The sequence below is a fragment of the Cydia amplana genome, chromosome 23, assembly GCF_948474715.1.
Source record: "Cydia amplana chromosome 23, ilCydAmpl1.1, whole genome shotgun sequence".
In the NCBI taxonomy this organism is placed as follows: Eukaryota; Metazoa; Arthropoda; class Insecta; order Lepidoptera; family Tortricidae; genus Cydia; species Cydia amplana.
This window is the reverse complement of record NC_086091.1, coordinates 1110192-1128176: the sequence shown is the minus strand read 5'-3', so window position 1 is coordinate 1128176 and position 17985 is coordinate 1110192. Positions and strand designations below refer to the sequence as shown.

Sequence of the window (17985 nt, the reverse complement as noted above, 5' to 3'; positions counted from 1 at the left end):
ATGTGACGTCACAATCAAATTATCTACTCTTTATAGTTTTATACGGGTTTTAAAAAAGAAATTGTGTCTAAAAATGCCTGTTGTCTACGTTTCTCTATTAATCTTATGGTAAATACCCATATATGGGTCTTCAGGTAAATACCCTATTATAAAAGGGTATCCCAATACGTAAAAACGGGAATAATCTTAAAGAGGCGGTGCCTGTTCAAGTAACGTATGATTCCGTATAAATAATATATGTAAGATAAATATATTGACGTCATCAATTACTGGAGTACTCATTATAAGTACAGTCAAAGAATTTAATATCCGTGTCATTTCGTACCTTGTCACAGTGACAATCAATATGAAAGTCGCTAATAGGGACCTCATACTATTGTCACTGTGACAAGGTACGAAAAGGTACTGAAATTAAATGTCATATTGACGTCATCAATTATTGGATTAAGGTTACTTAACTAGTTAAATTTTGTGATGTTGACTATGAAAAATAAGTTATTTTAAAAATAACAAAATCACCTCCGCCGTACCTATACGAATAGCAAATAGATAAATGGATAATAGTTGGCGAATAGGAATAAGCAAAACTGACATGTATTATGTATTTTTTTTATCAATAAATGAGCTATCTGTCTACGTATTCTAATTGTTGACTATGCCTATGTCAATCTACCTACATAAATCATGTCACGATTTTCAAAATTTTCACTCGTTTTTCACATGTTTGCCTTTTACTTTTAAAAATGAAATCATTTCTTTCTAAATTTGGGGCCTAGCCAATACAATCATGCATCGACAAACGTCAAACAAAAAGAAAATATGTACATTTGTACCTACTTCCAAATATTATTATAGTTTCGATTCACTTTATCTGTCAACGAATGTCTAGTTGGCTAGTCCTGTTGATAAAGTGACATACAAACATACTACGCACTACGATTAAACTACATGTCAGGTCATCAAACCTTCAAGGCCCCGACTTGACGTCGGAGGTCGCGGGTTCAAGTCCGGACAGGGACTTATGCAACGTAGGACGGCTTATTACGTTAAACGTATCCGTAGGATGCTGTGGGATTGGCTGATTAGTACGGCCCTATTTAACTCAGACGGTTGATGAGGTACTTACCTAGGTAGTTTACCTTAGAGATGCCCCAAATAGTGGTTTTGGCCGAATACCTAATATTCGGCGACCGAATATTCGGCATGACATGCGAACATTTTGAGTCACAATTATTATGAAAACTGATCGCTAACAAAGCTCAACGTTAGATGACGTTAGATATATTTTTGTTGAACAGCATTCATGAATAGAGTCAAAAACAGACTCATGATAAAAATAAAATGTTTATTAATCAACAAATGCTCAAAAAAGGGTCTTCGCATTTAACAACTTTCCAAGAACACATTCTAAATATACCTACCTAGATAGTTTATGGTTATTTTTATTGATTGATTATTTTTCTATTTAAGTAGGTGCAACAGATATTCGGTATTCGGCCGAATAGTAGGCAACATTCGGCCGAATACCGAATATTCGGCAAAGTGGCCGAATAGGCCGAATACCGAATAGTTGCCGAATATTCGTGGCATCTCTAGTTTACCTATAGGTTTTGCCCGCGATTTTGCCTTCGTAGAACTCGATTCAGACGTTTTGATAACCATTTTTGTCGAAGCTGAAACGGAGACCTTCGCTAACACTCGGTCAATCACCTCGCGTTTTCTCTAAGATTCCATTTTATTCCAATGAAAATCGCCGCTGCAATCAGGAAATGAAATAGAAAATCTTTCATATACTTTAGTAAATAGGTACTAATAAACTATCGTGCCTTATCTTATTATACGCGATTAGCAGTTAATTACTAGTTTATTTGATTGTGATATTGCGTCGTTGTCTAATAATATTGTAGTGCAATTTGTCACATAATTAGTTCTTATCTATTTAGGCTTATTGAAGATTTGTAGCACGCTTACAATTATGTTGATAAATTAATAATTATAAACTATTAATTAGTTATAATTAATAGTTTATAATTAGTTCACGTGCTCTTGTTTACTTTTATACATGCGTATAACGAAATTTTAAAGGCCATATGTACTCCCTTCGGTTGTGTTTTAATTCATCACCACTCGTTGCGAATTTCCTACTTTTGGCACTTGTATCGTAATGTACTATTCCGCCCATTTCGTACCTTTTGTCACAGTGACAATCAATATGAAAGTCGCTAGAGACCTCATACTATTGTCACTGTGACAAAGTGCGAAATGGGTCAGGAATTTACATTCTTTGACAGTTGTTTGAATCAAAATGCGATTAGATTTATATAATAATCAACTTTTATTGAAAGCTAATTTTTAAAAGCTACGACATCAGTTATGGCACAATGAAGAGAGCGCTGGCAGGGCGCCATCGCCATAGACCAACTTATCCTAAAATGTTGCAAGCAACAAATATTAACACTAAAGTTAAACATACAATATTTTATAAGCTATGTTCAGACTTGTCCTGAACAACAGTACTTAGCTTACTAAATTTTAAGACTATAAAAATCTGCTTAAAATATTTGTTTCCACAGTTACAAAAGTAAAACTGATCAAAATAGGTCAATACACTTTGCACTGCCCTAACAGTTTTAAGATTATTAACATATCAAAGTCATAAAAATGTCGGTCAATAACTTTTCAACACGAAGATAAGAGTCCCATAGTAAAGTCCAAAGTCCTATGGTTTCCTGGTATCACAAAAAAAAAACCTAAAAAAAACTGTCTCGCCGCGGCAAGAATGTGTGGTTACTATCTTATCTGGTGGCGTGATGTCCACGATTCTTGGTAGTCGCGCTACATTCTAGCTAGTCTTATGAATGGGCTGGGGTGACTACGCGACGAGAGAGGTAGGGACTTTTTTTACGGATAGTATTTCTTGGGGATTTTATTTTTAGTTTGCTTTAACGTAGAATCAGACGTATATAGAAACAAACACTATTGTTTAGGTTTTTAAGTATATACACTTAAATCTTACGTATAACGTACCATAATATTCACTATATTCAGCTAAATAAAACGAAAATACCAGCATTAATTTAAGGGCATTTATTTGTGTTGCAAATATTAGTACCAAACGTAAGAATATTTTATGAGTATAAGGGTTTATACCTATCTACGAGATTATCGCCGTCCTATACCTATAAAAAACTTTTTCAAAACATATAATTATACATGAATAATTAATGTGATTTGATTGATTGATTGATCATTTATTTGTCAATAGTGGGTCCACAAAGAGGGTGGGTTGAGGGTGGGAGGGGGGTGGGTTGAAGAAATCAAACAAGAGTTGTAGAAAACGTGTTTTATAAAATATTAATTAGAATAAGTAATAAGTAGGTATTTTTCAATGTTATTTTTTTAAACTAAAGGTGACGTTTGCATGCCTACCGCAACTACATATGTACGGCGACGTAGTTGTTGCCGCCGCTATATCTGTCAATTTCCTTGATTAAATGAGTGACGGAATGAATGTCATAATCGCGGCAGCAATGCTGTGGCGAAAGTCACTCATTTTATCAAGGAAATTGACAGAGCGGCGGAAACAACGACAACAACGACAATTGACATCCAAAAGACACTTTAATTCTAATTTCATTTACACTCTCACCTAAAGTTCTATCTGATTATAAAATAAGTACAACAATCGTAAGTATTAGTCTAATCAGGCGCGGCCTTGATCAAATAAATCCTAATATAAACCAATTGTATCACATACCACTGCAAATATTGAAATAAATGTATTCCTTCGCAAATGATTATTATCTATATTGTAGTAGTTGATGATAAAAGCAAAATTTATACCTACACATTTGATTATCACACATAGCATTTTATCTGATAAAGATACATTTTTAGTCTGCTCAATGCTTCAGTAAAGTGACTTTTACTATGTTGGCGCTTGAGCCCTTATAAATCCGTTGCGTAGTTTTAAAGATCTAAGCATACATAGGGACAGACAGCGGGAAGCGACTTTGTTTTATACTATGTAGTGATTGATAATCGTTTAAAAGGCTGTAACTACAATGATTGCTAAGAATGTGTCAGTATTATTATTATCAGATAATAATCATAGTAGCGTGAAAGGGTGTGGTAGTATCACGAAGATACATACATGATTATCATTTTGTCAGTGAGTGTCATGTATGTACCTATGCTGTATTATACGCAGTATTTACTGTTGGTCTACCACTTATCTCAGGCGGTTGATAAAAAGAAGTTGGGCAGTGATTTTCTAGTAGAAAGTAGCTGAGTTTTGATCAAAATACCCAGTTTGAGTAAGGGTTAGAATCAGAATCAGAATTGTTTATTGCACTCATATTAGTATACAGATCTTAAAAACTACTTAGTACAGTAAAGTTCCACATGAACCCTGTAAGGGTTACAGTCGACAGTCATCCAAAGTCTCTGTAAAATGGTGACGAATTGCAATAAAAATCTCAATACACTTTTTTTTCTCTTATTAGGATCAAAAGAGCTCGTGATACTGAGTAGAAACAGCCTTAAGCCAGAAGTAGCCTTAATTCTATCATTTGGGGTCGGCTCTGCTAGTAATTCTTCGCCAGGACTGTCTGTCCCGTCCCAGTTCCGGGGTCCAGTCGGGGTCTTCCTCGCTTCGTCGACAGCGGTGGATATAGTTAGTCAAAGGACTGTCTCATTTCAAACATAGAGAGAATCTATATATATAAATGCAAGTGTCCTGACTGACTGACTGACTGACTGACTGACTGACTGATTCATCAACGCAGAGCCGAAACTACAAAAGCTAGAAAGTTGAAATTTGCACACTAGGTTGAATTTATAAAGTGTACAAGAGATAAGAAGCGATTTTGAAAAATTCAACCCCTAAGGGGGTTAAAAAGGGGATGAAAGGTTGTATGGGGTGCAAGTTTTATTTTAAGCTAGGAATTTAAAACTTTGTAAAAATGTACTATATTAAAAAACAAGAAAACTAATTTCTACGTTTTCGAAAATTCATCCCCCAAGGTGGTGAAAAAGGGGTTGAAAGTTTGTATGGATATCAAATATTTTTGGGAGTGTTGGACTTGAAACTTTGTATATGGAGATATTATTATAAGACGGGAAAAGTAATTTCAGCGTTTTTGAAAATTCATCCCCTAACAGGGTTAAAAAGGGGTTGAAAGTTTGAACCCATTACAAATGCTTTGAAACTTCTTAGAAAGACATAATAGCCGATGACAAAAAAAAGGAATTGCGACGTTTTAGGTAATTCAACCCCTAAGGGGGTAAAAAAGGGGATGAAACTTTGTCCTGGGGTGCAAATTTTATTTTAAGCTAGGACCTTGAAACTTCGTAAAAAGGTACTAAATTAAAAAACAAGAAAACTAATTTCTGCGTTTTCGAAAATTCATCCCCCAAGGTGGTGAAAAAGGGGTTGAAAGTTTGTATGGAGATCAAATATTTTTGAGAGTGTTGGACTTGAAACTTTGTATATGGGGATATTATTATAAGACGGGAAAAGTAATTTCAGCGTTTTTGAAAATTCATCCCCCAAGGTGGTGAAAAAGGGGTTGAAAGTTTGTATGGAGATCAAATATTTTTGTGAGTGTTGGACTTGAAACTTTGTATATGGGGATATTATTATAAGATGGGAAAAGTAATTTCAGCGTTTTTGAAAATTCATCCCCTAACAGGGTTAAAAAGGGGTTGAAAGTTTGAATCCATTAAAAATGCTTTGAAACTTCTTAGAAAGACATAATAGCCGATGACAAAAAACAGGAATTGCGACGTTTTAGGTAATTCAACCCCTAAGGGGGTAAAAAAGGAGATGAAACTTTGTCCTGGGGTGCAAATTTTATTTTAAGCTAGGACCTTAAAACTTCGTATAAAGGTAATTAATTAAAAAAACAAGAAAACTAATTTCAGCGTTTTTAAAACTTCTTCCCCCGAGGTGGTAAAAACGGGGTTGAAAGTTTGTACGGAGATCAAATATTTTTGAGAGTGCGGGACTTGAATCTTTGTATTTGGGGATATTATTAGAAGACAGGAAAAGTTATTTCAGGGTTTTGTAAAATTCATCCCCTAAAAGGGTTAAAAGGGGGATGAAAGTTTGTATGGAGTTCAAATTTTATTTTAAGTTAGGAACTTGAAACTTCGTAAAAATATATGTTATTAAAATACAAGAAAACTCATTTCAGCGTTTTTGAATTATCATCCCCTAAGGTGGTAAAAAGGGGGTTGAAAGTTTGTATGGATATCAAACATTTTTTCGAACGCGGGACTTGAATCTTTGTATTTCGGGATATTATTAAAATACAGGAAAAATAATTTCAGCGTTTTGTAAAATTCATCCCCCAACAGGATTAAAAAGGGGTTGAAAGTTTTAATCCATTACAAATGCTTTGAAACTTCTTAGAAAGCCATAATAGCCGATTACAAGAAAGTAATTGCTATTTTTTGGAAATTCAACCCCTAAGGGGGATAAAAAGAGGATGAAAGTTCGTCTTAGGGTGCAAATTTTATTTTAAGCTAGGAACTTGAAACTTTGCAAAAAGGTATTAAATTAAGATACAAGAAAACTAATTTCAGCGTTTTTGAAAATTCATCCCCTAAGGTGGTGAAAAAGGGGTTGGAAGTTTGTATGAATATCAAACATTTTTTCGAACGCGTGACTTGAATCTTTCTATTTGAGGATATTATTAGAAGACAGGAAAAGTTATTTTAGCGTTTTGTAAAATTCATCCTCTAACAGGGTTAAAACAGGGGGTTGAAAGTTTGTATAGGGTTTAAATTTTATTTAAAGCTACAAACTTGAAACTTCGTAAAAATGTATTTTATCAAAAGAGAAGAAAACTAATTTCAGAGATTTTGATAATTCATCCCCCGAGGTGGTGAAAAAGGGGTTGAAAATTTGTTTGGAGGCCAAACATTTTTTTGAGTGCGGGACTTGAATCGTTGTATAAAGGAATATTATTAGAATACAAGAAAAATAATTTCAGCTTTTAAAAAATCATCCCCTAAAATGATTAAAAAGGGGTTGAAAGTTTGTATAGGGTTCAAATTTTATTTAAAGCTAGGAACTTCAAACTTCGTAAATAGGTAGTTAGGTAGTAGGTTTTATTAAATAGAGGACATGAAAATCTTCTAAGGGGGTTTAGAGGGATTATATCGAGGACAATTTTATTCAGTTAGGGGCTTGAAACTTCGTAGGTTGTGAAAGACAAAGTCTCATGCGTTGTATAATATTAATAATTAACAAATGATTAACCGTCCTACCGCAATCACTTGCTGCACAATGTTCTAAGCTAATGTAGAATATATAACCACCAATATACAAATCCACGCGTACGAAGTCGCGGGCAACAGCTAGTCATACTATATTTGTCTTACACTAGTACTAGCATCCAAAAGAAAAGGATTAGTATACTTTACCTGGTTCTTACTGACTGACAAATTGGTTTGACCAACTATATATATGCAGCACTTTCTGTGTCATGTGGTCAGGTGGTACACGTAAAAAAACATAAAAATGTCCGAATAAAAAATTGTGTACTACATTAAATAAAATGGTTCATTAGCATTTATGAATTACTCAAACCAGCTCGTTAATGGTATAAATATCCTTATCTTTTCTTTAATCTATTATTAAAATCGAAATAAACCAGATACAGATAATGTAGAACATTATAATGTAATTAATGTGTCAATATAATTGATACCCAAGTAATTATGAACTGCGTAGTGTTTCGTGATACTTTTTGTGAACTTGACTCTCAAACAAGATGGACCGGTTTTGCTTCTATTTTCATTCATAAATTGCGCACTTGTCAATACGACAGTTGATGTATCATTTTAAGTACTATTTATTTATTTAATCTTTATTGCACGTAAGAAAACACACTGTACAAAAGGCGAACTTAATGCCATAAGGCATTCTCTACCAGTCAACGTTTAGGCATAGCAGATAATTTGTATTTATGTACTTGGTTTGAGTGCAGATTATCGCATAACCCATACATGTGCTCTTGCCACATTCGAGCTTTGACTAGAAAGTAAATTCAATTCAGATTTCACAATTTATTTTGATACGACCTTGAAGATCGAACGTGCCACATGGTGACGCCTGTCAAAATAGTGCCATAGGCATAAGCCTATGACATTAAATTAAGCATATTTTATCTAAATTATTAATTATCTCCTCTGACTATTAGTTTAATTTAATTTCGATTAAACATTACCTATACAAACTTTTCTCCACACCGAGACGAGAATATTTCGTGGCATCTATTTTACAAGTATCTATGTTTAGTATATATCTATGTGTATTTATGGAGTTTAGAATTTTTATTGATTTAATATACATCCCGATGTTTTGTACCCTATATGCAGCGTTCGTGGTCAACGTTCGTGGTGACTCTACGCTGTAAAGGGTTCGAAACCTTGGGATGCGTTTAAATTCAATATACTTACGTGATATAATCCGTCTACTCTAAATAGTTTTATTTCTTGAGTAACCAAAGACAATAGCAAAACTAGAAAATAAAAATATTTCAGGATAGTCCCGCAGACTCATTAAGGTCACCCTGGCTGCAGGAAACACGTGTCCGTAATCGACGATATGACGCAACCGGCAAAAAACATTACCCTCCCTTCTGAGGCGGTCAGGTAAAAAACGGTTTCGGTGAAGACAAGTTTTTGTTCTAATTACCTATGATTATTGAATTGCTCCTTACTATGCGGAAGTCTATACTGATTATATACTGATTAGTATAATATTCGGCCCGATTCGAACTTTTTTCGGATTAGATATGTCGGTGTCAAAAGCGACGTTTCTTCAAACAAAAACGTTACTTTTGACACTGACGTATCTAATCCATATCGTAGCTAGACGTAATATTAAGACGTATCTTATTCGAATCGGGCCCATTGCTGCTGTAGTATTTAGTTAAATATTTTTTTGCTATTTAATAATATTAGTATAGTCTGTCAAGCTGGATATGTCAGTAGCAATGTAAAGCAAACTAAAGTATGGTATTCCTATCCCTAGGAAACGAACAAAAAGCAGCAATGTACATCGAATAACGATGAAAAGTAAACAAAACAGTTCCACAGATAAAACATAAATAACACGAGTTTTTCGAATAATTCAAACGTAAATTAAAAAGTGGAAAAATTACTGTCTTGGGTGAGACTTGAACTCACGGCCTCTGGATCGATAATAACATCGCATCGCATTAATAGCATCATTCGCAGACGTTTCTGCTTGTTAAAAATTAAAATTCAAACGTAGTTTTGCTAACACGCGATTTTTTAAATTTGCCGCCCTTTTAGCCGCCGCAAGATTTGCTTGACCAAGTATAATAATAAATTATGAAAATGAACCGTAATCGCGACTAAAGTTGCAGCACTTGCAACTGCGGTCATTTCTTACGTCATCCCAGGGCCAGGGTAGAAATGGGGTGCATATAGCAAAGGATCTACGAGCATGACGCAATAGCTAGTAAAATAACGGTCAGCCGTAAGGGCGGACTCTAAGGACCGGTTTTATCCATCAATTTTAGCCACATAGGGGAAAAAATTAATGAATTCTGTTTTAATTTATTATTGCCCAAATGATTTACATATTACTGTACAAAATGCAGGGGGCCGATTTTTGAATTTCGACCGCTCGATTTCATGTATTTCGTTCAGTAATATCTCCACTACTACCATCAACAGCAAAAAACGACAAATTTATAAAATGTAGGCGCGAAGCGAAGGGTACTCAATCGTCCCATAGAAAATTTGAATTTCGCGCCTTTTGCTATGACAGATAAACTTGTTTGACCGGCTATATGTACCTACTTATTGCCCAAGCATATAAAGGGTCCAAAAAGGAACAATGGCAAAATGGCTATGCTTTTTTTCTAACATTTTTGAAAAAAAAAACGCTTCTAACTAATTCCAAAAGCTCCAACAGGAAACTCCCACGTCTATGACTAAGCCCTTAATTCCACGTAAAAGATAATTATCTTAAAAACTAGCCTATTACTAGTCCCAATAGGGAAAAATCCCGCTTCTACCATCTCCAAGGAAAACACAACCTTATAGCTCTGTAAATACGATTCAAAATCTAAAAAAACTGTAAAGGCAACTAGTTCCTTCGAAGTTCATATCTTGTTACATTCAAAAATAAACTTTATATTACCTTATTAAAGCCCATTTTCAACTGCGCGATAAATTGATCAATGATAGTTTTGAGTTCGATTAATTTTGAGTTTTAAAACTTAAACATAAGGTTGTTTTCAGCTTGTAGCATTACTATGTATGTTAATTGGTATGTCGTCGGGCTGTCTATCCGTGTACAAAGTCACGTAGTTGCGATATTACATCACTTTTTCAAAATGGCGTAACCGCCATTTAATTGGAACAAGTGAACCCATTGTAATTTTTTCATTTTACCGATTTTTTATTATATTTTTTTCGATAATAACTTGCTCTTTCGACTAAAAATATAGAACCTGAATTATAATATTTATATATCGGCAATATAAATACATCATCTGTGAAAATTTAAACTGTCTAGCTATCACGGACATGAGATACAGCCTGGTGACAGACAGACAGACGGAGGAACAGACAGACGGACAGAGAAGTCTTAGTCATAGGGTCCCGTTTTAACCCTTTGGGTACGGAACTCTACAAACAATTAGGTACAGTCAAAGAATTTAATTTCCGTACCATTTCGTAACTTGTCAAAGTGACAATTAATTATGAAAGTCGCTAGTCGCTAGGGACGTCATATGGTACTATTGTCACTGTGATTAATTTCCGTACCATTTCGTACCTATGTTAAAGTGAAAATCAATATGAAAGTCGCTAGGGACGTCATATGGTACTATTGTCACTGTGACAAAATGGTACTGAAATTAAATTCCTTACATTGAGTTATCATTCATCAGCAAACTAAGTTTGTCTTTTTAACGTAACAGTGAAACATAATTATGCATTATATTTTATATAATGTTAATGATAAATCTAATCATGTATAAGTAGGTAATTAATTACTGACAAACTATATAGGCCTATAGGTCTGATACAAATTAATTTACTGATTGATCGATTATGTTGCCATATCGTTGTTGCCGCCGCTATATCTGTCAATTTCCTTGATCAATCAGTGACAATAGTAAGGCTGGAGTTGAAGCGCTAGTAAGTGGCCTAGCGGTAAGAGCGTCGAGCGTGCGACTTGCAATCCGGAGGTCGCGGGTTCAAACCCCGGCTCGTACCAATGAGTTTTTCGGAACTTATGTACGAAATATCATTTGATATTTACCAGTCGCTTTTCGGTGAAGGACATATCGTGAGGAAACCGGACTAATCCCAATAAGGCCTAGTTAACCCTCTGGGTTGGAAGGTCAGATGGCAGTCGCTTTCGTAAAAACTAGTGTCTACGCCAATTTCTGGGATTAGTTGCCAAGCGGACCCCAGGCTCCCATGAGCCGTGGCAAAAATCGGGACAACACAAGGATGATGATGATGATGAGTAAAGCTGCAGTTGACATCCGAACGTCATCTTCAAGGATGGCTCACGTTAGACCGGGCCGTGTCTGGGCCGGAGCTTCCGGAGCTTCGTTTTCTATGGAAAGTATCACGTGATCGCCTATCATCTGACCTGTCATAGAACAGTAAGCACCGGAAGCTCCAGCCCGGACACGGCCCGGTCTAACGTGAATCATCCTTTACTCTGCATTATACCATAGTTACCAGTTGATACAATTGACACAAAAGCCATTTTCAAACTACGCTAACTATGTTCCCAAGTCGTTCGATTGGTGCAAATTTATATGTCATTTGACTCGGGTGCAAGTTGCATGTTGCACATGCAATTGCCCTAAGGTTAATTGGGAGATGCTGGATTAAGTTCGACTTTGCACCCAGATACATTACAGTTTTTCACAAGACTTCAATATTTTTTTTACAAGGAGGCAAAGTACATAGTTGATTTGATACCCGAGCAAACAAGATATACCAAAATTAAATTCGTTTTTCGAACCACTCGCTTGCCCGGGTATCAATTAAGCACGAACAATTTAAACAACAACTTTGCCCCATCCCCCGTTGTAAAACAAATATGATAAGCTCAAGAAGGCTTCTGTAAAATAAATATATAGAAAACACCCAAGACTCTGGAACAAATATACGTGCTCATCACACAAATAAATGCCCTTTCCGGGATTGGCCCAGGCAGAGTTAAAAGCCACAGTACTTATTAAAATATTCATACAAAGCTGCCACATTTCATTACTCTTGAGTATTATCGTAGCGATTACTACGAAATTAATTTAGAAACAGGATATTACGATACTCTCACTATTACCGCGCAAAATTAACTAATTATTAATAGGCTGTTTGTCCGTGTACTCGCATAGTTTCTAGAAATCTAAGGTATGTTGTTTGAAAACATCTCGCTTAATGGGAATTCTGATCGGATATAACTCTGAATCGACGCGTCGGTATTTTGATGGCAATCAGCACCCCTAGCACATGATTGGCGCGACAGTACCTATCTCGCGGCGAGATAGACTACCCGTGTTTTTCTATGTTAATAAAAGAGGGATACTGTCGCGCCAATCATGTGCTAGCCCGGCAGGGAGACATGGCAATTAGGGAGACATGGCAATCAGGGAAACATGACAATCAGGGAGACATGGCAATCAGGAAGACATGGTTCGCTGTATGCTGAATCTACTGAGCTTTTGCGTTAGTAAAATCCCAAACACGTGACGTTATCTATGAAAAGGGACCTTATTGTCGATGGTGGTTACGCCATTATTAACCATGCTACGATATAAATACAATGACGTGCGACGCTGTGCGGCGTAAGCGCCATCGACAATGGTCCCTTTTCATAGATAATGCACCATATACAAACCTCAATGCATATGCACATTTCTTTCTTCACCTTCAGTTTTAAATCATAATGTGTTTGTCACATATCATTAGTCATAAAACTGAAACCGTTATCTTTTCAGGATTTTCGTAAGGTTATCCTATAGATAGATTAGGTCAGGTTTGGGATCCATAAGGGATTCCCCCTGGGTCATCAAAAAAAAGGTTTGTTTTATGACAATCCTGAAAGTGACGCGTTTCTGAACCAAATGAATTATGACTAATGAAAATGCGGGAAAACAACACATTATGACTTAAAACTTTTTGGGAAACAATAGAGACCCGACGGGAAGTTTCTGGAGAAACGGCGTTGATGACTGTCAACCATCTAATAATTCGAACGATGGCGGAAAGAAGGCATTTATCTGTGGCTGCTAATGTAATTGAAGCATCTTCAAATTATTTACTAGAATGATACGATAAACTGAACATTCGGTCGAATATTCTTATTCGGCAAACTCTATATCTCAGCGGGGGTAATGAACCCGGTGAACCCCCACTACATCCCCCCACACAAATTCAACAAGTCTTAAACAAACTCACGATTTATAAACCGTCTGTTTATTTTTCCGATAGAGAAAATAGTTTAGGTCCGCCGAAAGATTTCTGCGATCCATCGAAGATGTTTAATGTTTAGATTTCAGTCTAATTGATGAATATATAATGGGTTTGGGAATATTTTTAACTCAAATAATTATGGGTGTGGGAAGACTAGAAATAACACAAAGTCTTGCAAGTTAAATACCCACTTCCCGGTTTCCGATGAAGCTGAAAATTTGCATACGTATGTAAGTCGGGTGACAATGCATTATTATGGTACCATCGAGCTGACCTGATGATGGAGACAGGAGGTGGCCATAGGAACTCTGTGATGAAACAACGCAACCTAATTGTGTTAGAAGGGTTTTTAGAATTGTCTCGATGAGTAGGATTAGTTGTCTGTCGTAAGAAAAGTACAGTCAGCGATAAAAGCTTGTACCAAAAATGAAATTTTTGCCAAAAACTTATTTAATGCCCTGGATGACAGCCCTTTAAGACAAAGCTCATAGAAAAAGGAGCAAGCTATGATGGCGCCATCTATGCAAATTGCAAACCTTTAACAGTTGCCCACCCCATTGTGCGTAAAGTATTGTCTCTCTCTGTATTTGGCTGCGGTAAAAAAGTACGGTCAGCTATAAAATCTTGTACCAAAACTGATATTTTTGGCAAAATCTTGTAGTTTGATATGCTCATAAATTTAGGAATAAAATAACATACTTTATTTAAATGGTACTGTATCAAATTAACCTCCTTTTTTATTTCAAAGGAGTTATGATGTCATTCTGAATTGGCAATTTATGTAATTTTGGTGGCAAATACTATAAACAATATTATAATGGGTACACGTGGATTTATAAGTACCTAAAAAACACGCGGATTGGGATAAAAAGATTTATAGTTCAATACTAATATTTAAAAAACCAGCCAAGTGCGAGTCGGACTCGCGCACGGAGGGTTCCGAACCATCAACAAAAAATAGAGCAAAACAAGCAAATAAACGGTCACCCATCCATGTACTGACCCCGCCCGACGTTGCTTAACTTCGGTCAAAAATCACGTTTGTTGTATGGGAGCCCCACTTAAATCTTTATTTTATTCTGTTTTTAGTATTTGTTGTTATAGCGGCAACAGAAATACATCATCTGTGAAAATTTCAACTGTCTACGGTTCGTACGATTCAGCCTGGTGACAGACGGACGGACGGACGGACGGACAGCGGAGTCTTAGTAATAGGGTCCCTAAAAACCAAAGGCAACTCTTTCTGTCTGTCTGTATGTTACCTCTTCACGCCTTAAACGCTGAAACTATTTAGATGATTTAGTGCGGAGATTGTTCAAGGCTAACCGATTTATTATAAAAAAATACTTTTCTTCTAAAGTTTATTTGTTATTTTGATACCATAGTATTATTTGATGGGAAATGGTGGGACCAATAACACCAACTAGGGTCGATTGGAGAACACGAGGGGAGGTCTTTGCCCAACAGTGGGACACCAAAGTATAATAAAAACCGGCCAAGTGCTAGTCGGACTCGCGTTCCAAGGGTTCCGTACATTAAGTCCGACTCACGCTTGACTGCACATTTCTAATAGGTTTTCCTGTCATCTATAGGTAAAGAACTATTTTGTGTTATATTTTTTCAAAATTTTAGACCCAGTAGTGTCGGAGGTCATTTTTTGCCTATTTTCTTGAATAAGTGCTAAACTATTTATCCTAAAATTATAAAAAAAAATATATTTGAGATTCTTACAATGAGCTCTTTCATTTGATACACGATATAGTTTGAAAACCTTATATTTTCTCATTTTCTCATTTACCCCCCAAAAATGGCCTCCATATTTAAAATTCATTTATTTACGTTATATGTCCATCTTTGCGTCACAAACTTACATGTGTGCCAATGCCAAATTTCAACTTAATTGGTCCAGTAGTTTCGGAGAAAATAGGCTGTGACAGACGGACGGACAGACAGACACGCGAGTGATCCTATTAGGGTTCCGTTTTTTCCTTTTGAGGTACGGAACCCTAAAAAAGATACAAAGACACCGATCTATCACATAAAAAGTATACAGTATGTATCAGAACGAAAGGCAAAGAAAGAGACCCATTAATGTTTAGGTCATACTGAGCAACTTTTACTACTTATGGGACCAGCCCCGAAATCGCGGAAAAAAAATTGACTCTCCCATAGGAAATTTCAACATCAAACCAGCAAAATGTATGAAATATCCAATTTTTTTTCCGCGTTTTCGGGGTTGGTCCCATAGTAAAAGTTGCTCAGTATGACCTAAACATTAACGGGTCTCTTTCTTAGCCTTTCGTTTTGATACATACTGTATAATATTATAAGACCCTATGACGGAATTAGCCACATAACACACCTTAATAATACACAGATTATATAATATTACATATTAATGTAAACAAATGATTGTAACCTGTTTTGTGAGCTTAAATAAATATAAAAAAAAAGTTTCTAAAAAAACAAGCCTTAGCCAGTAAACAAATACCTTGTGTACTTACTTGTATCTTAGGCACCTGCATATTTATGGTACCGTACCCAAAGGGTAAAAACGGGACCCTATTATTATATATCCAGTATTTATTACCTACCTATGGAAAAATATTAACATCAATAAATTGCTCGGATAATATACATGATTAATTTTCATTTATGGTAAATATCAATCGATCGGGTTTGTTTTTAGGATCAAATGTCTATATGGGACCCATTGCATTAAAGTAACACAAAAGTCAGAAATTGTAGTCAAAGGCCGAGAGTTGCACTTCACTCGCGAAACGCCCTAAACTAAACGATAAGGGAACGTGACGTCAAGGTCTCTGGGAGCCCATCTTGTAGTATGGACAAAACAAGAAAATTTCGTTTTTGTCGGTGAAATATTGCGTTTATGTATATAGTTGCTGTACAATATTTTTTTGGATGAAATGTAAGGAATCGAATGGTACCCTTACTTTTATCGTTTTTGGAAGTTAAAAAAAACTTAAATTTTGAAACTTTAAGGTCCTGTATTTTTGTAATTTTTCAATATTTTATTTTAATATCCACATTATTGTGATAAATTGCTCGTTTACTATTTATTTTACTAGATTTTGTTATAAAATTCAACATGTGTCATCATCCCTATTACCTTAAGATAAGTAATAAAGGTATATGTAACACCTAATTACTATTCATAAGTGCTTGTTGCTAGGCCTACATGAATAAAGTATATTTTGATTTGACTTGACTAAGACTCCACTGTCCGTCTGTCTGTCACCAGGCTGTAACTCATGAACCGTGATAGCTAAACAGTTGAAATTTTCACAGTTGATGTTTTCACTATTGCCGCTATAACAAAAAATACAAAAAACAAAATACAATAAATATATTAGTGGGGCTCCCGTACAACAAACGTGATTTTTTCCATTTTTTGCGTAATGGTACGGAGCCCTTCGTGCGCGAGTCCGACCCGCACTTGGCCGGTTTTTTAACAATGATATTTCTAGAACGTTTCTTTTTTAAAAAAATACAAGGATAAAGTGTCGATTTATTATGGAATCGATTAGCCAACGATTTACGATTCTGAATGTAGAAACACGGGCCTCGGGGTTGTATGGATATGTTCCAGAACATGACGATCTTAACGAGAGGTCGTATCTCATTATGGAAATCGTATAGAGATAAGACATATTGAAAATTACTAGGCAAATGCAATACTTCATAATCAGATGTCGTATCTTATTAGGGAAATCGTGTAAAGATAAGACGTTTTCAAAATTACTTACATAACATTGTGATCTTCGTAACTTTAGTAATGTAAAGACGCAAGTGTGAAATATTTGCGTTTCAAATTTAACCATAAGGAAGGAGATATAGCGTTGAAATGAGGAATTGAGTTATTTTGGGTTACACGGTTGCTTTATTTCAAGTTTTTTATGCGTTTCAAAGTGGGAAGTGATTTAAAAGGGAATTGTCTTTGTAACATACAAAGAAAATTTTCGCACTTTTAGAGGGACAAGCTTAAATATATTATTGTACATATATATAATTTTACATAATGGGTTTTAGACCCTTTAGCGCCACTTGCACCATCCCACTAACCCGGAGTTAACCGATTAAACCGTTGACCCCGTGTCAATTTTTACTGGTAACCATGGTAACTCCAGGTTTAACCGGTTAACCCCGGGTTAGTGGATGGTGCAATTGGCTCAGAGTAATAACCGAGGTCTAAAAGTTAATGAATTCGTGATCATTTGTAAGTAGGTATATAAATTATTAATATAAATTAATTAAGGATGAAATACCGCCTGAGTCGAACTATAGGTAACTCTATAAGACACATTATTTATTTTTTTGCTAAAGATACGATATTGGTCGGATGTGTCAGTGTCAAAAGTGACGTTTTTGTTTTAAAACGCTATAAACTATAATTTGGCATGGCATGCCCTTTCCGTCAGTAGAAAAAGCGGCAAATTTAAAATAGCGTAAGGGGTTGTACTCCAATAGAAAATTTAA

At 35.6% G+C, this 17985-nt stretch overlaps 1 protein-coding gene across 2 annotated transcripts in view; it reads left to right on the top strand.

Annotated features, from left to right (window-relative positions):
- The window catches only part of LOC134658835 (neural/ectodermal development factor IMP-L2-like), a 98655-nt gene that overhangs the window by 68462 nt on the left and 12208 nt on the right, over positions 1 to 17985 (top strand). The gene's annotated exons all lie outside the window — the stretch shown is intronic.